The following is a 22681-nucleotide window of genomic DNA, read 5'->3' on the forward strand; positions in this document are numbered from 1 at the left end:
CCCCCCAGTCCCTCTGCTTTTCTAGTAACTAACTCTGGAGGGCAACATGCCTACAGAGAGGTCTCTTCATGATATCTTTGGCATGTGTGCCATAGTTTCACCATCACGGTTTTTAGGTAATTGCTCAGCCAGCCTGAAGTTATCCACTTGGAATAATCCCATCTGCTGAGGACTAATCCTATCTCCCCAGTTCTAATCCAATCTCATCAGCATTAGTCCTATCTCCCACTATAATACTGCAATAGAGGAGGGACTATGGTGACACTAATACCATTCCTTCATCAAAACTGTCTACCAAGGAGGTAGAGCCAAGATGGTGGCTTAGGAGCACCTAAAGCCATAACTTCTCCAAACAATCCTTCCAAACCAATATTCATATCGCACTTCAAAGCAAACAAAAATCCAAATCCAAGAAGAAGAAGTATACATAGAGGGTGCAGTGGTAAGCTGTTTAGGACGATGTGTCAAAAAACACAAAAAACAAGGAGTAAAAAAAAGAGGATAATTATAAAAGAAATGGGAATAGAGGTTAAATGGAATAAAATATATTACATAAAGAATCATGGAGGAGTGGGGAGGAGGGGGAACCAATACAATAGAAGGGAGGAAGAGGTTGGCCACAGGTAAGGCTTGTAACCTCAGAATCTCAAGTGGCATGCAAGCCAATGGAACCCCATGATGCCGGGGCAGTTAAAGACAATTAGAATGAGGGTATATAAAGGGGTACCCCAAGCTGTGAGACATACTCATTCTGGGATCAGGGTACTGGGAAGAAAGAGGGTGAGAGAAACTACCTACTTAAGGCCTAGCAAACCTCTGATCAGAAGAGCTTAATGTTATCTAACCTTTTGCCCTTACAGACAGCTTGTCAAGGCTGTCTCTCACTGGCCCTGATTCAATACTGCTACAAAAAGATCCTGCTAGCACTTATCAGAAACAGATCTTCTGAGGCAATAAACCTGCAATCAACACCTTCTACAAGCTATCTTGAATTTATTCATTGTTTAATATAGTTGGGTAGAAATAGCTATTGTGGAGAATAGGGAAAGAAGATTTCAGTTGGGGCTTCTCTCCTGCTTTGGGAGAAGTCATATTTTTATCACTTCAAATTATTAAAGAGTTTTGCCCTGTCCCTCTCACCTCTCATCTTCCTTTTACCCTCTGCCCATCCAGTCACTAAAGTATAATTTTAACCAAGTCAGTTAGTGTGGGCATCCTTTGAACAAGACAGCTATGGTCAAAATCTACTTACCTTAGAGACATCCTCCATTAATCTGTTCTACTGACAGTTGGAAATCTGAGGGATCAGCTGTGAAGGCACTTTGAATGTATCACCCATCCTTGATTGGAGATAACATCCAATAACTAGAGACATCAATTTCTTGTGGGACACTTTTGTGATATCAAGTTCAGCTTGTGGAGAAGTTTTTATCAGATAATACAAGAAGCTATTGGCTCACCTTTCTCTTCAGTTAAGATCAGCTGACAGACTTCTGTTCTGGCAAGTGGGGGGAGTCGAGTTCTAGTTGCACTGCTACCCATCCCCTGAGGCTTGAGTTTTCCCTGCCAGCAGCCTGATGTTTGCTCCTTACATGCTTAAACTTTACTCTCACTGGAACTGGCTATGAGAGTGAAGAACAGTCAGATCCATTGGAGTACAGAATTGTCCCCTGCCCTATAGAGAATTAGAAGGGTAATAAGAAACAGAGTGGTGGGAGGACAATAATATAAGGGAGGAGGAAGGGAAGAGACTGACTAAAAGGGAAACACTGGAGGGGAGGATAAGAGGAAAAGGAAAAAGGTTAGGATTAAAGAAGGAAGTCAAAGTAGAGGGGAATACACAGATGGTGATTATAACTGTGAATGTGAATGGAATGAACTCACCCATAAAACAGAAGCAGATAGCAGAATGGATTAAAAAACAGAATCCTACCATATGCTGTCTACAAGAAACACATATGAGGCGGGTTTAAAAAAAAAATCTATGAGATACAGCCAAAGCACTACTCAAGGGAAAATTTATATCCCTAAGTGCCTATATCAACAAAATAGAGAAGGTCTAGATCAACATCTCACAAGATAAATTCAGAATTGGTGAATGACTTGAATATAAAGAAGGAAACTATAAACAAATTAGGTGAACATAGAATAGTATACCTGTCAGATCTATGGGAAAGGAAAGATTTTTAAGACCAAGAAAGAGTTAGAAAATATTACAAAATGTAAAATAATCTTGATTATATTAAATTAAAAAGGTTTTGAACAAATAAAACCAATGCAATCAAAATTAGAAGGGAAGCAACAAATTGGGGAAAAAATCTTTATAACAAAAACCTCCGACAAAGGTCTAATTACTGGAATTTATAAGGAGTTAAATCAATTGTACAAAAAAGCAAGCCATTCCCCAGTTGATAAATAGGCAAGGGACACAAATAAGCAATTTTCAGATAAAGAAATCAACACTATCAATAAGCACATGAAAAAAATGTTTTAAATCTCTTATACTTAGAGAAATGCAAATCAAAACAACTCTGAGGTACTAACCCACACCTAGCAGATTGGCTAACATGACAGCAAAGAAAAGTAATAAATGCTGGAGAAGATGTGGCAAAATTGGGACATTAATGCATTGCTGGTAGAGTTGTGAATTGATCTAACCATTCTGGATGGCAGTTTGAAACTATGCCCAAAGGGCTTTAAAAGACTGTCTTCCCTCTGATCCAACCATACCACTGCTGAGTTTATACCTCACAGAGATAATAAGGAAGAAAATTTGTACAAAAATATTTACAGCTTTGCTCTTTGTGGTGGCAAAAAATTGGAAAATGAGGGGATATCCTTCGATTGGGGAATGGATGAACAAACTGTGGTATCTGTTGGTGATGGAATACTATTGTGCTAAAAGAAATAATGAACTAGAGGAATTTCATGTGAACTGGAATGACCTCCAGGAATTGATTCAGAGTGAAAGGAGCAGAACCAGGAGAACATTATACACAGAGATGGATACACTATGGTACAATTGAACATAATGGCCTTCTCTATTAGCAGCAATGCAATGATCCAGGACAATTCTGAGGGACTTATGAGAAGGAACGCTATCCACATCCAGAGAAAGAACTGTGGGAGAAGAACAATAAAAGAAAAACAAATGTTTGATCACATGGTTCCATGGGAATATGTTTGGAATGTAGATTCTAAACAATCACCTTAGTACAAATATTAATAATATGGAAATAGGTCTTGCTCAATGACACATGCAAAACTCAGTTGAATTGTGTGCTGGCCACAGGAGGGTTGGGAGGAGGGGAGAGAAAGGACATGAATCATACCATGGAAAATATTCTAAATAAATAAATGAATTTCTAAGAAGCTATATGGTACTGGCTAAGAGACAGAAGGGTAGATCAATGGAATAGACCTGGGGTAAATGACCTCAGCAAGATAGTGTTTAATAAACCCAAAAATCTCAGTCAAAATCAGGATGTTAATACATTGCTGGTGGAGTTGTGAATTGATCCAACCAGTCTGGAAAGCAATTTGGAATTATGCCTCAAAGGCTTTAAAAGACTGACTGCCTTTTGATCCTGCAATACCACTTCTGGGTTTATACCCCAAAGAGATAATAGGGGAAAATACTTATACAATATTATTTATAACCTCACTCTTTGTGGTGGCAAGAAATTGAAAAATGAGGGGGTGTCCATTGATTGGGGAATGGCTGAACAAATTGTGGTATCTGATGGTGATGGATTTCTATGTAAACTGGAAAAACCTTTAAGAATTGATGCAGAGTGAAAAGAGCAGAACCAGGAAAATGTTGTACACAAAGACTGATATATTGTGATACAACTGAACGTAATCAACTTCTCTACAAGCAGCAATGCAATGATCCAGGACAATCCAGAGAAACTTACGAGAAAGAATGCTATCCACCTCCAGAGAAAGAACTGTGGGAGTAGAAACACAGAAGAAAAAAAATATATGATTGTTTTTGGTTCAATGGAGATATGATTGGGGTTTTGGCTTTAAAAAATCATATTGAAAGAATAATATGGAAATAGGTTTTGAATAATGATACATGTATAACCCAGTGGAATTGCTTGTCAGCTCCAAGAAGGGGGAGGGAAGAGTGGTGGGAAAAAGCATGAATCATGTAACCATGGAAAAATATTTTAAATGAGTTAATTATTTTAAAAATAAAGAAAATTATATTAAGATATATAAAAAAAGAAACTTTCTACCAATCAGGATTGTCTTACCCTTACAGGTAAATTGTTTTACTTTTTCTCTAAGAGAAACTTACAGTTTTAATTCAGTTGCCAAGTTCATGCCAAGTGTTTGATTCCTGAATTGTCATTAAACCAATAATCTACCATTCAAGGAGAATCCTATGTGCTGTCTGAAGGGAGTGTGGTCTGAGAACTGCCACAGATAGATGTCTAGGTCTGTTAAAGTTGAGGGTATAATTTTGCATGGCTAAAGGAAAGATCCTCTTGTCTCAATTTCCCAAATTTCCTTTCTGAGCAGGAAATTTTCCGACCTGGTAAATTCTGAGTCTGACTATGATACCCTGGGAATAATGTGTAACTTTGCTAAATGATTGGCTATTAACTACAACTCTTAACTGAAATCAAACAGTGCTAAGGGAGGTTTTCCATTGTTATGACTTATGTCAGATCAATCTATGCCCATGAAGGGATAGTCTTTAGAGTATCATAATCATGCTGCTCTTTTTTCTTTCATAGCAAATTTCTATAATCTTGGCAGCGAACAGTAGAAGTTTTGCTGTTGCAATATTAAATCTATTAATTAATAGATTAATACTAAAAGATATAAATTATAATAGGATGCAAGCATTTAAAAAAATGTTACTTTTAAATCTGAATTTCCTAAACAACTAAGTGCCCTTGCTAACACTTATATGTCCCTATAAGAGAGTAAGTTCTTGAAGTATCTCACTCTTTAAAGATAATACGATAACACGTATAATATTATATCTACATATATATATCTTTAAAAGAGGAACAAGATAAAGATGTAAAATTTTTTAAATTCAATTTTTTACATTTATGGAGTAGTAAAGTTTGATAATGCAATCAAATTAAATTTAAAAATTTTAAGGATTAGGATATATTTAAACCATTGGTTTCTAAATGTTTCCAATGGAAAATATAGACTTGGAGTATGTTTTAGTAATAAATTCCAAAAATTGGATTAAGGATTCTATATATGAAATTAAATTAGTAATTGTAAAGGAAATTTTTATTTAATATTTTATTTTTTGCCAATTACATGTAAAAACAACTTGTGACAATTATTTAAAAATTTTTAGCACCAAATTCTCTTCCTCCTTCCCTTTCTTTCCCCTTTCCTAAGATGACAAGCAATTTGATATAGGTTATACATGTACAGTTACGTAAAACATATTTTCTATGTTAGTCATGTTATGAAAGAAAACAGACCCCCAAAAACCTCTAGAAAAATAAATAAAAATTTAAAAAGTAAGCTTTGATCTGCATTCAGACTCTATCAGCTATTTCTCTAGATGTGGATGGCATTTTTCATCATAAGTTACCCATAAATGAATAGTATCTAGTCTAGTATCATATTGCTGAGAATTCACAGTTGTTCAAAACATTATTGTGGTTATATTTTACAATGTTCTCTTGTTCTGCTCACTTTGCTTTACATCAGTTCATGTAAGTCTTTCCAATTTTTTCTAAAAAGCATCCAGCTCATCATTTCTTAGAGCACAAAAGTGTTCCATCACAACTACATACCACAACTTGTTTAGACACTTCCCAATTAATGGACATACTCTTGATTTCTAATTCTTTGCCACCACAAAAAGATCTACTGTAAATATTTTTATACATATAGGCCCTTTTCCTTTTCTTTTTTTCTCTTTGGGATATAGACCTCATTGTAATATTGCTGAGTCAAAGGGTATGCACAGTTTTATAGCCCTTTGGGTACAGTTCCAAATTACCCTCCAGATTGGTTGAAATAGTCTAACTAATGCAGTCCACCAACAGTGCATAAGTATATCTCAATTTTCCCACATTCTCTCTAACATGTCATTTTCCTTTTCTGAAATATTAGTCAATCTTGTAAGTGTGTGATGGTATCTCAGTTGTTTTAATTTGGACTTATCTAATCAATAATGATTTAGAGCATTTTTTATATGACTGTACATAGATTTGATTACTTCATCTGAAAACTATCAATTCATATCCTTCGACCATTTATGAATTGGGCAATGAATTGTATTCTTACAAATTTGACTCCATTCTCTATATATTTTAGAAATTGGGACTTTATCAGAGAAACTTGCTATAAAATTTTTTCACAATTATGATTACTGTGTATTTCCCTCCATCCTTCCCCCCCCACACCATTTATTCTACCTCTCTTCTTTCATCCTGTCCATCCTCCAAAGTGTTTTGTTTCTGACTATGCCTCCCTCAATCCAACTTCCCTTCTATGAATACTTTACCTTCTCTTAATTTCTTCCCCTCTTACTTTCCTATAGGGTAAGACAGATTTCTATACCCAACTAAGTAGGTGCTATTTCTTCTTTAAGCCAAGTCAGATGAGAGTACAGTTCAAGTATTCCTCCCATCTCTTCCATCTTACCCTCCACTATAAAAGCTCTTTTGTGCATCTTTTATGTAAGATAATTTACCCATTCTACCTTTCCCTTTGTCCTTTTCCCAGTGTATTTTAATTTTTATATATCATTCCATCATATTCAACTCATGCCCATAACCTCTGGCTATGCTCTAATAATGATAAAATTCAAAGGATTTTAAAGTATCATTTTTGCATGTGGGAATGTAAACAGTTTAACCTTATGGAATCTTTTATGATTTCTCTTTTCTGTTTACCATTTTATGATTCTCTTGAATCTTACATTTGAAAGTTAAATTTTCTATTCAGCTCTGCTATTTTCATCAGGAATAGTTGGAAATTCTCTGTTTCATTAAATATCTATTTTTTTCCCTTAAGAATTATACTCAGTTTTGCTAGGTAGATGATCCTAGTTCCTTTGCCCTCTGGAATATTTCACACCCTCTGAAACTTTAGTGTTTTAATTTCTAAATCCTGTCTTATCTTGACTGTGGCTCCATAATAGTTGAATAGTTTCTGGCTGCTTGTAGTATTTTCCCCTTGACCTGGGAGCTCTGGAATTTGGCTGTAATATTCTTGGGAGTTTTCATTTTGTAATTTCTTTCAGTAGATGTATTTTATTCAATTTGTATTTTATCCACTTGGTTCTAAGATATCAGGGCTGTTTTTCTTAATAATTTGTTGAAAGATGATATCTAGGCTTTTTTATTGATCATGGATTTCAGGTAGTTCAATCATTCTTAGATGATCTCTCTGATGTCTATTTCCCAGGTCAGTTGTTTTCCAATGAGATTTCAATTTTCTTCCATTTTTTTCCCATTCCCATTCTTTTGACTTTTTCTTTCACCAAATTTTCCTCCACTTCTCTAATTTGGTTTTTTAAATTCTTTTTTAACTTTTCCAGGAATTCTTTTTAGGCCTGACACCAATCCACATTTTCCTTTTGAAGCTTTGGATTTAACAGTTTTGACTTTGTTGTCTTCTTCTGAGTTTGTGTTTTGCTCTTCTCTGACACCATAGTAATTTTCTATTGTCAGGTTCTCTTTTTGTTTTTTTGCTCATTTTCAAAGCCCATTTATTGACTTTTTACTTCATGCTAAAGTTGCTCTACTCCTGGTATGAAGGAGATACTACCCCAAGCTTCAAGTTTTTTCATGCTATTGTTTTCTAATTTCTGGAGACCTGTAAGTTTTCAGTTCTTCTAAGGTGGTATGATCTAAGGTGTGGTTGTTGCCATCCATGCCTGTGCTACTGCCTTTGAGCAACCACAAATATTCTTTTCCACCCTGGAACTAGAACCAGAGTCCCTATTCCTCTGTGGCTACAAACTCTCATATGTTAGTTTTTACAGTAAGACTATAACTGAGAACTGGAACCTAGATCCACATATGGATGATGCAACAGAATCCTGCACCCAGTACCAACAAAGGGACTTCTGTAATCTCTTTCTGACTAGTTGTCTGACCCCTTTATAGTCTATGAGCTGAGAACTATGGAAGAAGCCGGCTGCCAATTCAATTACTCCTAAGGTGTGCTGCTGACTTGCTTCTGATTTAGGGCCTCACTGATGGCTTACCAAGGCCATGGGCTGCTTCTGGCTTGCCAGGGCATTGCCTATACTAGAACATTTTCCACCTTCACCTTAGTGGGACAGATCTTTCCTGCAAACTTTCTAAGTTGTCTTGGGATGGAAAACTGCTTCTCCCTGTTCCTTTGTGGGTTGTTTCACCCAGTCCTCTTGTGGTTTATGCTGCACTACAATTCATTTTGAGGCATTATTTTAAAATTGTTTGGAAATGAAATTTGGGAGCTCTTAGATGAGTCATTGTCTTTTCTTCACCATCTTGATCCTGCTCTCTAAAGAAATTTTTAAATCATCTTTTTCCCATTTTGAAGTAAAAAATATTTTGGAGTACTTGGAGCTCTTTCTTGCCTTGGGGAGAAAATTCAATAATGGAGTCTCTGGTTCAGGCAAGTGTATGGCCGTTTTAGTCACTTTATTTGCATAATTTCATAATGCTTTCCAAAATGATTATATCATTTCACAGCTTCACAATATGTATTAGTATGCTTATCTTCTCATTACCCCTCCAACATTGTTGCCATTTTTAAAATTTTTGCCCATTTATGTGCTGTGATGTAAAATATCAGAGTTGTTTTCATTTTTATTTCTGTCATTATTAGTGATGTGTAGAGTGTTTTTTATGTGATTGTGAATACTTTGAAAATTTTTTGAAGAATCCTTTGTTAATACTTTTGAACATTTATTTATTCAGAAATGGATATTAGTCATATATATTTATTAATTAATTCTATATCTTGGATACCAAATTCCGATCAGAAAAATTTGATAGATTTTCCCCCATTCAATGACTTCCTTTCTTATTCTAGATGTATTAATTTTGCCTATACAGAAAGTTTTCTATTTCAAATAATCAAATTGATCTATTTTTTCTTTTGTCATTGCTTCTATCTCTGAAGTTAAAAATACATATCTTACCCATAGCTGTAAGAGGTATATGATCTCTTTCTCTCTTAACTTTTTTATAGTATAATCTTAATTATAAAAGGTCACATATTTAGAATGTATTGTGGACTGTGGTGTAAATTACTGGTCTAAGCCCAATTTCTTCCAGTTTTCCCAGAAGTTTTTTTAATCAAATAGGGAGTTTTTCCCTAGGCAACATGTTTTCTACTTTATCAACTAGGTTATTGATTTCTATTGTTCTGAATCTTTCTTGTCTAGTCAGTTTCATTGATCTATCTCTCTATTTTTAAAGTAATGATTACTGCTTTATTATATAGACTGAGGCCTAGAAGTACTATTCTCTCATTTCTTTTCATAATTTCCTTTGTCAAGTTACTTTTTTTGTGGCTGCCATGGGGTTTCAATGATTCAGATTGTACTTGAAAATCACTATAATTTTCTATTTTTTAAAAATTCAAACTCTGGTCTAGTCAAACCTCCTCTGTTCTCTAAATGTACAGTTGATATTTTTGGAACTCAAATATAAGAGTTTCCATTTATACCCATTACATTTCACTTAGAAATTTATGAGGCAGCTAGGTGGTACAATGGATAGAGCACTGTGCCTGGAGTCAGGAAAACCTAAGTTCAAATCCTGCCTTAGACACTTCCTAGGAAGATGACCCTCAGCAAGCCACTAAAGTTTTGTTTGCCTCAGTTTCTTCCATTATAAAATGGGGGCTATAAGAGCACCTACCTTAAAGGTTTTTTATGAGAATCAAATTAGATAATATTGTTTTTATCTATGATTTCATTGATTTAGGGAACTCTCAGTGAGGAAACTCCTACCAACTCCTACTGGTACATACAGGAACTTAGTGGTTAAATGACTTGTCTTTATCCTACACCTAATATGTATTAGAGATAGAAGTTAAATGGGAATGACTCCCATTCCAGCATTCTAGCTTCTTCACAATGAGTATTTAACATGTGATTGTTCATTGTTTTATTGTCAGCTTCTAGGGGCTATTATTCTAGACAGCTGAGAATTTCTAGTCTATAACCTGGAACCAGTTATCAATGAGGTTGTACTAAGCTATTATTAGATCTTGTGATAGGTGCTTTGGAGAATACAAAGAAATCTATATCATGGTCCTTACCTTCAAAGAATTTACATTCTTGCTGAGAGATATGACTTATACACAGAAAATAATTAGTGACACTAGATCATATGGAATAGGGGGACATATTTGAATTTCACGGAAAGAAAACTAGGCTAGGAATTAAGATAAGTGACTTTAAGTCCTGATTTGGCCACTAACTTACTGTGTGACCCTGGGAAAGTCATTTAATTTCTCTGGATCTCAGTTTGCCTAACTGTGAAAAAAGGGAGTGAACCAAATCATTTTTTATATCCTATCTCACTCTAACAGTCTGTATTCTGGGGTCCTTACCTTTTAGCTCTGACATTCTATCAGAACTGAAGTAGAACTTAATGATCATCCATAATCTTCATATTCAAGTTTAGGAAACTGAGGTCCAGAGAGTGATTTTGTCATACAAGTAATTATAGTAACTCAAGACTCAAAGCCAAAAAAGGACAAAAACGAGATAACAGAATAAAGGCAGGGTCTCACCTGAGCTCTCCCAAATTCCCCTCCAAACAACTTTAAAATAACATCTCAAAACAAATTCTGGAGTATAATAAACAACAAAAAGAAAGAGTGAAACAATTTTCCAACCCAAGATAACTTAGAACAGTGTTGGTGAACTTTTAAGGAGTTCAAGTGCCCAGAGGGCAAATCCGAGCTGTCTCTGAGCTCCTGAATTAAAGAGTTGAGGTAGAGAATGCTTGCTTTGGACCACTGGACAGAGGGGTGGGGCATGCAAAAAAATGTCCTCCAGTGCTGGGAAGAGGGGGAATGAATTTAGCAGCAATCTGAATGCCAGCTCTGCAGGGTGTGCCATGTCTTCACCAACAAGGACTTAGAAGATCTGCAGGAAAGATCTGTCACACCTGAGTGAGAGTGGAAAATAATCCAACCCAGACTGTAAGATCCTTAGAAAAGGTCTTGGCAAGCTAGCAGCAGGCCTTGAAGGTGACAGATTTGGTGATATCAACTTCCAGAGCTCTTAACCCAAGAAGGTAAGGGGGCTATACAACTGATCAGAAAGAGATTACTAGGGATTACTTTGCTGTCACTAAGTGCAGGACTCTATTGCATTATTTGTACAGGGATTCAGGTCTCAGGCCCAAGTCGTAGCCCCAGGACAAGGAGGAGCATGAGCAAGCACTAGCATATGAGAGCTTGCAGTCATGGCAGGTGGGAACTCTGATCATAGTTCCAGGGTGGAAAAGAATGTTTGTGCTTGCTCATAGACCTTAGCACAGGCCTGGATAGCAACAATCACACCTTAGATCATACCACCTTAGAAGAACTGAAAACTTACAGGTCTCCAGAATTAGCTCTGAAAATATCAGCATGAAAAAACCTGAAGCTTGGGACAGAATCCCCTTTACCCCAGGAGCAAAGACCAACTTTAGCATCAAGTAAAAAAGTTAATAAATAGGCTGGGAAAGTGAGCAAACAACAACAAAAAAAAGAAACTTACCAGAAAAAATTACTATGGTATCAGAGAAGAACAAAACACAAACTCAGAAGAAGACAACAAAGCTTCAAAAGGAAAATGTGGATTGGCTTCAGGACTAAAAAGAATTTCTGGAAAAGTTCAAAAATAATTTTAAAAATTAAATAAGAGAGGTGGAGGAAAAATTGGAAAAGAAATTTAAGTGATGCCAGAAGCATGAAAAAAAGAGTCAATAGCTTGGTAGAGGAAAGACAAAGAATGAAAAATGGAAGAGCAAAAATAAAGAAAGAAAAATATAGGTCAATTTCCCTAATAATTACTGATGCAAACATTTTATGTAAAATGCCAGCAAGAAGACTACAGCAATATATCACAAAGATTATACACATGACCAGATGGGATTTATACAAAAAATGCAAGGCTGGTTCAATATTAAGAAAACTATCAGTATAATTAACCATATTAATAACAAGCCCAAGAAAATCATATGATTATCTCAATAGAAAAAAATCTCAATAGAAAAAAACTTTAAATACAGCACTCATTTCTATTGAAAAATATTATAAAACAAAGGAATAAATGGAGTTTTCCTTAAAATGATAAGTAATATTTATCTAAAACCATCAGCAAGCATTATCTGTAATGAGGATAAGTTAGAAGCTTTCCAATAAGAACAGGGGAGAAGCAAAGATATCCATTATTGCCACTATTATTCTGCATTGTACTAGAAATGCTAGCTATAACAATAAAAAGAAGAGGAAATTGAAAGATTTAGAATAGGCAGTGAGGAAACAAAACTATCACTCTTTGAAGATGATATGATGGTATATTTGAAGAAATCTAGAGAGTTAACTAAAAAACTAGCTGAAATAATTTACAATGTTAGCATAGTTGCAAGATAGAGAATAAACTTACATAAATCATCAGCATTTTTACATATTACTAACAAAATCTAATAGCAAGAGAAAGAAAGAGAAATTCCATTTAAAATAACTATAACTAATAAAATAACTTTGTGGCAGCAAAAAATTGGAAAATGGGGGGGTGTACATTGATTGGGGAATGGCTCAATAAATTGTGGTATCTGTTGGTGAAAGGAATAAAGAAATGGAGGAATTCCATGTGAACTGGAACGACCTCCAGAAATTGATGCAGAGCAAAAAGAGCAGAACCAGGAGAACATTGTACACAGAGACTGATACATGATAGCATAATTGAATGTAACTAACTTTTCTACTAGTAGCAATGCAATGATCCAGGACAATCCAGAGGGAACTCATGAGAAAGAACACTATCCACATCCAGAGAAAGAACTGTGGGAGTAGAAATGAATTAGAAAAACAGTAGTTCGATAGGGATGTGATTAGGGTTTTGATGTTAAAAGGTCACTCTACTGCAACTATGAATAATATGGAAATAGGTTTTGAACAATGATACATGTATAACCCAGTGGAACTGCTTGTCGGCTTCAGGATGGGGGAGGAAGGAGTGGGGGGTGGGGACCATGAATCATGTAACCATAGAAAAACATTCTAAATTTTAAATTTTAAAAAGGAAAAAAATAACTATAGAAAATGTAAGTATAATATAAAATATATTACCATATACAAATATATAATATAATATAAAATACTGTCAAGACAAACCCAGAAACTATGTGAACACAATTACAAAACACTTTTCAAATGAAATCAGATCTGAACAATTGGAAAAATAAGAATGGCTTATGGGCAGGCCAAGCCAATACAATAAAAGTGACAATTCTACCCAAGTTAATTTACTTATTCAGTGAGCAGTACAAGGAGTCATTGTACATAGTAACAATAATATTGTACAATGATCAACTGTGAATGACTTAGCTATTCTCAGCAATACAAAGGTCCAAGACAATTCCAAAGAGCTTATGATGGAAAATGCCATCTACCTCCAGAGAAAGAATTAACAGATTCTGAATGCAGATCGAAGCAGACCGTTTTTACTTTCTCCGTTTTTTATGGGCTTTTTTGGTCTTTGTTTTCTTTCACAACATGACTAATATGGAAATATGTTTTACATGACTGCACAAGTATAACCAATATCAAATTGTTTACAGTCTCAGAGAGGAGAGAAGGGAGAGAGGGAAAGAATTTGGAACTAAAAAAATTTGTAAATGAAATGTTAAAAAATTATTTTTATACATAATTGTAAAATAATATTTAAAAATAAACTCCCACAAAGACACAAGAGTCAAACCCAGGATCCTAGTTATATTTTATTGAGTTTCCTCCTCGCTCTGACATTCTCTGTTGTAAGATCTTTTCTAATTCTTTCCAAATTAAGGTACACACAAGAGAGAGTACAATATCCCTTGTGCTTCCGAGAGGAGCTGGAACTGGGATGGAGAGCTTGGTGGTTAAGATCTTCACTGATTAGCCTTGGACAATGAAGCATGAGCCCAATTCCCTGGCACATGCCCTAGTACGAAATAGGCAATCATAAAACAACAGAGAAAGAACTTAAAGAACAGTCTCTCAGAACTAGAAAGAAGACCTTTATAGATAGAAAAAAGCCATATAGATCAATATTTCATTTTCTATATGGGGAAACTGAGGCCCAGAGACAGCAGATTTGTTCAGTCACACAGAAAATTGGTGGCAGGGCTAGGAGCAGAATCCAGGCCCCAGGACTGCACTAAGATCACCTTAGCCTCCAGATCATCTTTAATTCCCCCAGTCCCACCCACAATCATCTCCAAATTCTGACCTCATCTAACCTACCCTAGTCTAAATGTCACTGTCCTAGGTTTCGAATCTAGCAAGAATGCCCCTGGGAAGGGGTTAGTGGGGTATAGGAGGGTTATATTAGAGGGAAGAAGGCTGTCACCTGAGTATTAGTCAAGGGTATTAGTCAAAGGTATCAGGTGACCCTGGAATCCTCAGTTCAATTTGCTCAGGTCCCTAGGCAAGAAGCTGAGACCAGGTTAATGCTTAGCTGCCTTTTTTCGGCTCCTGAGAGGAGACCTGGAACTTGCCATGCAGGTAACCTCAAGTGGCGGAAACAGTGAGTGAAAGGAGGGACTTGACGTTCTAAGGGACAGAGAGAGAACCCCCCCGGTCTCGCTGAAAGATCCGGGAGGGAGGGAGAGGGAGAGGGGCAGAAGAAAGAAGGGAGGGAAGGAGAAAGAGAAAGAAAAAGAGAAAAAGAGAGAGAAGTCTTCCCATTTTCTTCCAACTTCTTCCAAACAGTTAAAATGGGATAAGGAAGTTTGGGGTAGATTTCCCCTACCTTCCTCGGGCCACAGACTTTGGTAGGAACAGGAAGGACAAGGTCTCAACAGGCTCCCTGGCTTCTTTTTCTCCTCCCCAGTAGAAAATCTGGCAAGGTGACAGGGGCACTCCCCAACTCCTTGGGCCCCCCCCTTTCCCTAGTTGTCATCTCCACCCATTGAGAGGGAGGGGGATAAAGGATGGGGAAAAGGGAGGTACGGGGGAAGTTGGAGGAGGGAATTAGGGGAAGGGGTTAAAACAGAGGGACCCAGAGAACGGTTTATGAATCCCTCCCCTGCTGGGGCGTGCTGGTGCTGACCTCGTTCAGACATCTGGCATCTGTTCATGCGAGCACTAGGGCACTACGTCCCCAGACTGAGCCCAGGAGGGAAGAAAGGCTCCCAAGCCAGGGCAGAGTGGCCTGGGCCAGAGCCAGTACTCACAAGACTCCCCTAGTTCTCCGACACAGGCTGCCTCCAGGTAATACTCTTGGGACACTGGGCTATGGGGAACTACCAGGCTAAGGGGAGTAAGGAGAGCTGGGAGGACTACAGAGGGATAGCTGAGGAGGAGGAGGAGAAGGACGAGCCAAAGGCTTGGGCAGCCAGGGTTCCTGCTGCCTGGGTGGTGGAAGTGGAGTGTGGAGGCTGGCTGCCCCGCTTCAGGACATACTTCTGGTTTCATGGGTTTACAGGACCAAGATCTGAAGATATCACTTAGAGGAACTCCAGATCTCCCCCCATTTTGGAAATAAGGGAGGTTCAGAGATGGACTTGCCCAAGATTGCACCACTCCTAATTAATAGCCTGAATCTAGACTTGAAACCAGATCTTCTGGAATCAAATACAATCATTCTAATTGTATCTGGAGTTCCGATACTCCCAGAGGACTTATTTCTTCTATAGTCTGTGTTTCTTCACCCCTTTTTAATTAGAGTAGAATGCCTTTCCTCGGTTAACTGTTTCCTATTTATCCAGGTAGAGAGCTTGTTGGCATATTATTTATTTGCTTGTTGTCTCTCCTGTTAGATTGTGAACATTTTTGAGGGCTGGGGCTATCTTTTGCCATTTTGGGGGGGGGGGTTGTTTCCTCTTAGCACAGTGCCTGGCACACAGTAGGTGTTTAATATTTATTAACTGACTGATGGTACTGACCAAGACAAAGAGCACCAGTGTCATGGGAAAACTAAACTGACAGTGGGGCAGCTGGGTAGCTCAGTGGATTGAGAGCCAGGCCTAGAGACAGGAGGTCCTAGGTTCAAATCTGGCCTCAGACACTTCCCAGCTGTGTGACCCTGGGCAAGTCACTTGACCCCCATTGCTTATCCTTACCACTCTTCTGCCTTGGAGCCAATACATAGCATTGACTCTAAGACGGAAGGTAAGGGTTTTAATTTAAAAAACAAACAAAAAAGCCAAACTGACAGGATTGAAGAAGTCTGTGCCATAGTTTTTGCAGAAGCCTATTCCCAATCATGTCTAATGATAGATCAACAGGCATTTATTAGGAGCCTTTGGATGAGGCTCTGGGAGTCTCCTTTGGGATATCACTGGGAAGTCCTTCTGGAGGATTTAGAAAGCAGCCTTGCCTGAGAAAGGAGAATGACTTGAAGAATTTTGCTCTTCTCTTGCCTTAAGGAGCCTTAGGGATCTTGCTTCTCCTCCCTCATCTCATCCTGGCATCATCCCTTCTCATTAATTTCTTCCCCTATAACTGGGTGAAGCAGCTCTGGCATGGTGGGATTTGGGTTTGGAGGACCTGGGATTGATTCTCTTCCCTGCTATTTACTAGCTATGTGATAGGGAGCAGATTAATTCCCTTTTCCCAGTCTGACTCTGTAGAATGAGGATAATAGTCCAACCTTCCTTCCTTATAACGGGGAAGTTGCAATGATGCAACTTCTGTCAAGGGTTCTATAAAGTATAAAGCATCACAGGTACTTTGCACTAATGAAGAGACCTAGCTTTGGACTCAGGACTCTTCTACTTAAAGGCTACGTGACTTTGATCAAGTCACTTCTTTCTGCCTCAGTTACCTATTCTGTAAATCAGAGGTTGAGCCCGTATTCTTTATGTTCTGAGGTCTCTCTCAGCTCAAGCAGTCTGAATTTCTAATCATGCCTCAATCTAGCCATCTAAATGCACTCGTTCCTTCTGATTAGGACCTTCCACTTTAGTCAGGTCATACCCATTTCAGGATCTTTCTCTTTTCTCCCTTCCATTTCTAATATATGATGTTCTTCATTCTGGCTGTCTGATTCTGCCAACTTGCATAAATTCCCACCAGGGCTCATTAGATGGCAGAGATATATGGAGGAAGAGACCCCATAAACAGAAAGAGACCCCAAAGGCGTCTAGTAAAACATCCTAACTTAATGAAGAGGAAACCAAAGCTCAGACAGTTGGACTGATATGTCTGAATTCCTGCAGGTAGTGAGTATGAGTAACAGGATTTGAAACCAGGTCTTCTATTTACAGAACCAGGGCACATTTTAGTATACCCCAATAATTATGAGGCCAAGGAGTATACCCAGGGATTAGACATGCATTCCACTGTGAATGTTATAATTTGACAAACTCTTGGCTACAATTTGACAAAGGAGACAAAGTTTATGCACAAAAACAATTGAGCCATTGAAGACAGCATGTGCCTGAATATCTGATTTCATGGTACAGACTGTAAGTACCAAAACAGTTAACAAAAAGGAGTGATAACTGTGGACTTGAGAATCCCTGTCCTTGGGCTCAAAAGACCATAGATGTAGAGCTGGAAGGAGCTTGAGCAGGCAGAGCTAATCCAACCTTTTCATCTTACAGGAGAAACTGGGGCTGAGGAAGATTAAATGTCTCACACAAGGTCCCACAAGATCATAAAATGGCAGGGTTGAGGAATGGTCCCAGTTGTGCTGCTAACTTATGTGATCTTGGGAAATCACTTTCCCTTACTGGTCCATATCTCTTCTTCCTGATATTTTTAGACTCTATAATCATTTCAGGAAGATTCTCTGACAACACCAGATTCTGACTTTGAAGGATGGCCAGGTTTGGAGAGGAAGCACTGGAATAGGTAGAAGTGGAGATTTGGCAGTCCAAGTTATGGAGAACATTGTGATTACATGATCAAGGACAGAATGAGTCTGTTGTGTGGGATCTGACTAAAATGTAAGGCCTTAACGAGAAGTAATAGGATATAAGGATGGGTGGTTAGAGTGGGCTATGATTAGTAGGAGCTTAGGTTCATAGTTTTTTAGCTAGAAGGGATCTTAGAATATGGAATGTCAATGTACAAAAGGGTCTCAGAAAAGGATAAAGACTGTGGCAATGGGAAGGGGCACTTGAAAATAGAATATGGGGGGGGGGGCAGCTGGGTAGCTCATTGGATTGAGAGTCAGGCCTAGAGATGGGAGGTCCTAGGTTCAAATCCGGCCTCAGACACTTCCCAGCTGTGTGACCCTGGGCAAGTCACTTGACCCCCATTGCCCACCCTTACCACTCTTCCACCAAGGAGCCAATACACAGAAGTTAAGGGTTTAAAAAAAATAAAAAAGAATATCTGTTATTAAAAAAAGACCAATGGAAAAGCTAGGTGGCAGACACTTCCTAGCTGTGTGACCATGGGGCAAGTAACTTAATCCCAATTGCCAAACCCTTACTCACTTTTTTGCCTTGGAACCAAAACATAGTATTGATCTAAGATGGAAGGTAAGGGGGTTTGAGGGTATTTTTTTTAAGAAGAAGAAATATGTTAATATTCTAATTTGACAAATGGAATAACTGAGGGCCAGAGCAGTTGATCACCCAGGGACTGGCCCATGATCACCCAGGAAATGTAGAAATGGAAACTTAAACTCAGTTCTCCTGATTCCTAGCCCTAGACTCAGAAGTACCTCAGCTTTAACAAACAAACATTTGGAGGAAATGGGCTTTTACAGGAAAGATAGGATTTAGATCTACCTGGTCTGGGTTGGAGATGGGATGGTACCTCAGGGAAGATGGAGAAAAGATGTGAGGGAGCACAGAGAATGGTACAATGAATAGAAGAAGACAGCCTGATTAGAATGAAGACTGGAAGAGATGATATTGGCCAGAACTTTCTGTTCTCAAATATTCTGCCATAATCATATCACCTAACATGAAAACCTGGGTTGTAATTAAAAAGCAGGAACCAACACAGTTGGGTTTCAGGCTGAAGAGGATCTGAAGGACCCAAGGAAAGAGTGTTGGCCTTGGTATCACAGGCTTTAAGTCTCAGCTCCATGTGACCTTAGGCAAGATCTTCCTCATGGGGCCTCAGTTTCTTCTTCTGTCAAATGAGAGGTTTGTAGTTAAAAAACTCTAAAGTCCTTTGAGCTCTAAATCCCATGAGCCCATGGGGTTTTGAAACTGAGCACTTCCCCTAGGAATGGTGCCAGGAGAGGCAGCAAAAGAACCAAGGAGTAGTCTAAAGAAAATTCCCATTTTTACAGGAAGTCCTCTTGAAAAGCAGGAAAACTAACCCATCCAGTTCTGACTCATGAGAAGGGCTCAAGCAATTAAAACAACTCTGAACCTCACCCCAGGATTATGTTCAGTGTCAATGTTTGCCTAATTTATAATATCTGATGTGCAGAGAGATCCCTTTGTTCTCTGGTGGGGAGGGGGGTTGGAGGAAGGGTGGCTGGGTACCTGCCCACCTGTCATCTGTTCCCCAATGCCCTTTGGAGGGTGGGAAGGTTTATTTTTCAATTCTATGACTTTATTGGAAAGAATAAGGAATGACAGGTACAGTAGGAAGGTCAGATCAGAAGACTCAGATTCGAATTCTGGCTCTGTAACTTATTAGACTGCTTTCTGGGTAAAATAAAGGCATTAGAGCAGAGAATCTTTAAGGTCTCTTTTAGCTCCTAATCACGTTATTTGGGTAGAAGGGAAGACCCTTCCTGTTCTAAATTGTGTAAATGGAATTAGCTTATCATCATTCATTTGTTCAGACTCTAGCCACCAGAAATAATGTCACCCCACCCAATCTAGAATTAAGTGGGGAGGGGGAGGTCTGTGACCCACACATGATAGTAAGTAACAAATAAAAAAAAAAGTGAACTGCCCCCTGGGTAGTCCAAAACAGAGTTGAGGCTGTCATTTGTCCACTTGAAATTGGAGGTGGATGCAGGAAGTGAAGAAAGATGCTATCTTTTAAATATGATAGTAACTTCCTATGGAGGAGTTGGAGCTATGAACTTGGTGTTGAAGGATCTCTGGTGAGACCTCAGGCTGCTTCCCTTTGAATTGTCACGTGGGTAAGTTGGGCTGACTCTCTTTCTCTTCCCTTGGTGTTTCTGGAGGCTCTAGCCTCAAGGAGGCCTCTCTTCTTGGAGGAGGCCTTGTGGCTAGAAGTCTTGTTTAGTTAACCTCTGTGCCCCCTCTGCTGGGGCCTCTAAATCCCTACCTGGTTCTGGCCTCTGGTCTGGGCCAGAGTAATTCCCATTTTCCCCTCTTACAAAATCTGGGATACTACTTGGCCCTGTTCCACTATGGATGGTTCATATATTCAGAGCTGGGAGGAATGTAAAAGTTATCAAATCCATCTCCTCTTATTTATAGATGGAGAAAACTGAGACACAGAGAGGTTAAGTGATTTACCCAGGGTCACAAAACTACTTCCTGAGGCAGAATTTGAACCTGATAACAAATCCAATACCTTATTCTTTATCTGTCTTAATAGGTGCTTAAAATCTCAGCTCTTCAGGTTATGCGAAATCATTTTATCTCACAGCCAAATTTCGGAGTAGTGAAATAACTATGAGACAGGTTAACTTAGCACTTCCTGGAGACATGTAACCTCTCTTCCTACTACCACTAACAGTATTCCCAATGCAATTAAAATGTAGTAAAGAAACCCAATGGTGGGGGCAGCTGGGTAGCTCAGTGGATTAAGAGCCAGGCCTAGAGATGGGAGGTCCTAGGTTCAAATTGGGCCTCAGACACTTCCCAGGTGTATGACCCTGGGCAAGTCACTTGACCCCCATTGCCTACCCTTACCACTCTTCTGCCTTGGAGCCAATACACAGTATTGGTAAAAGAAAGAAAGAAAAGAAAGAAAGGAAGAAAGAAAGAAAGAAAGAAAGAAAGAAAGAAAGAAAGAAAGAAAGAAAGAAAGAAAGAAAAGAAAGAAAGAAACCCAATCAAGATTCAGAAGATTTAATAGGCTTCTTTAAATTTCTAAGTTTCTCCAAAACCAGGAGTGGAAGAACTAAGAGCTATTACTTCTCCCTGACCCCAGTCCTTGCAACCCTTTGGTATTTCCCACCACAATCCCTGGGCATGTTCTACTAAAGAACTGAGGGGTTGTCTGGAGGCTTCCCAAGACAAAGCTGACCACTTGGATATAGAGCAGGCACCCATCCTTAGGAAGGAGTCAGTTAGCTCACGCCCTCAGCCCTCTCCTGAAGAGTTTCAGCAGGGTCAAGGTAAACTGCTGTGGGGAAAGAAGCTGAATGATTAAAAACCAAGGTTCTCACAACTCTCAATCCAATCCAATAAACATTTATTAAGCAGCTACTATGTGCCAGGCACTGGCTAAGTGCTAGGGATACAATTTTTTTCCCTTTAAATCCTTACTTTCTGTCTCAGTTAACAACTCTTAAGACAGAAAGGCAAGAGCTAAGCAAATGGGGTTAAGTGACTTGCCCAGGGTCACACAGCTAGGTAAGTGTCTGAGTCCAGATTTGAACCCAAGACTTCCCACATCCAGGCCTAGCACTTTATGCACTTACCACACTACCTCGATGCCCTGACATTCTTTTATTTATTTATTATGACAGTCCCAACTGATAATTCTGGTTCCCTAGAGCCAAACACATGCCCATCAGCTCCACCCCTGTCAAACAAGGTTCGCCCACCCACGATGCAGAGGACCTTCCTCCTTGTTTCTGATTCCTTCTCTGTGAAGTTGGGGTATAAGATATGGCATGCCACAAGTGATAACATTTGTACAACCCAGTAGAATTGCTGTCAGCTCTGGGAGAGGGGAGGAAAGAGGGGAGGAAAAGAAAATGAATCATGGAAACATGGAAAAATATTTTAAAAATTAAAAAAAAAGATACAGCATACCACATGGCATCCCATAATGGGTCCCAGGCAAGCCTATGTTCACATACACGATGTGACCACAAGAATGCCACTTAACTTCTCAATGCACCAGGAAAAGTCTTTCTAAGACAGTTACTGATGAGTTGCTTATCTACTATGGTGGAGGGAGTTCCCACCCCAAGACGCAAGTCCTGAATAAAAATATAAAATTAGTTTAATTCTTGCCTTGCCCCCTTCCTGGCTGTGAGACCCAACAAGGATTGGACAAGTGCTTAGAAAAGTATTATTTGCTGCAGATATAGTAGTTTCTGTCATCTCCAAGGCCAGTGCCTCCTCTTACAGTTCTGGCTGGTCCAAGAAGGAGGCCAAGGGGCCGTGGAAGGGGCTTGTGGAGAAAGTGGGATGTGGTGGGGGAGGACCAGTGGGAAGGAAGGGGGATCTTCTGTCTAGAGGTGGGGGAAAAGCCACAGATTAATGAGTTGCTAGTTCCACTAGTCACAAATCCTCTCCATTTCACCCCCAAATCCACCACCCAACCCTTGGTTCTCTTTCCTTTTTACTGGCTCCCTTCACTGATCTCTTTATCTCTCTTCCTTAGTTGTTCTCTTGCTGCTCCCTTCTTCCACTCTGATTTTCTCCTGTCTCTCTCACCCTTTCTCACTCATTCTTTTGTTCTTTCT

This window comes from Gracilinanus agilis, chromosome 2 (assembly GCF_016433145.1).
Source record: "Gracilinanus agilis isolate LMUSP501 chromosome 2, AgileGrace, whole genome shotgun sequence".
Taxonomy (NCBI): domain Eukaryota; kingdom Metazoa; phylum Chordata; class Mammalia; order Didelphimorphia; family Didelphidae; genus Gracilinanus; species Gracilinanus agilis.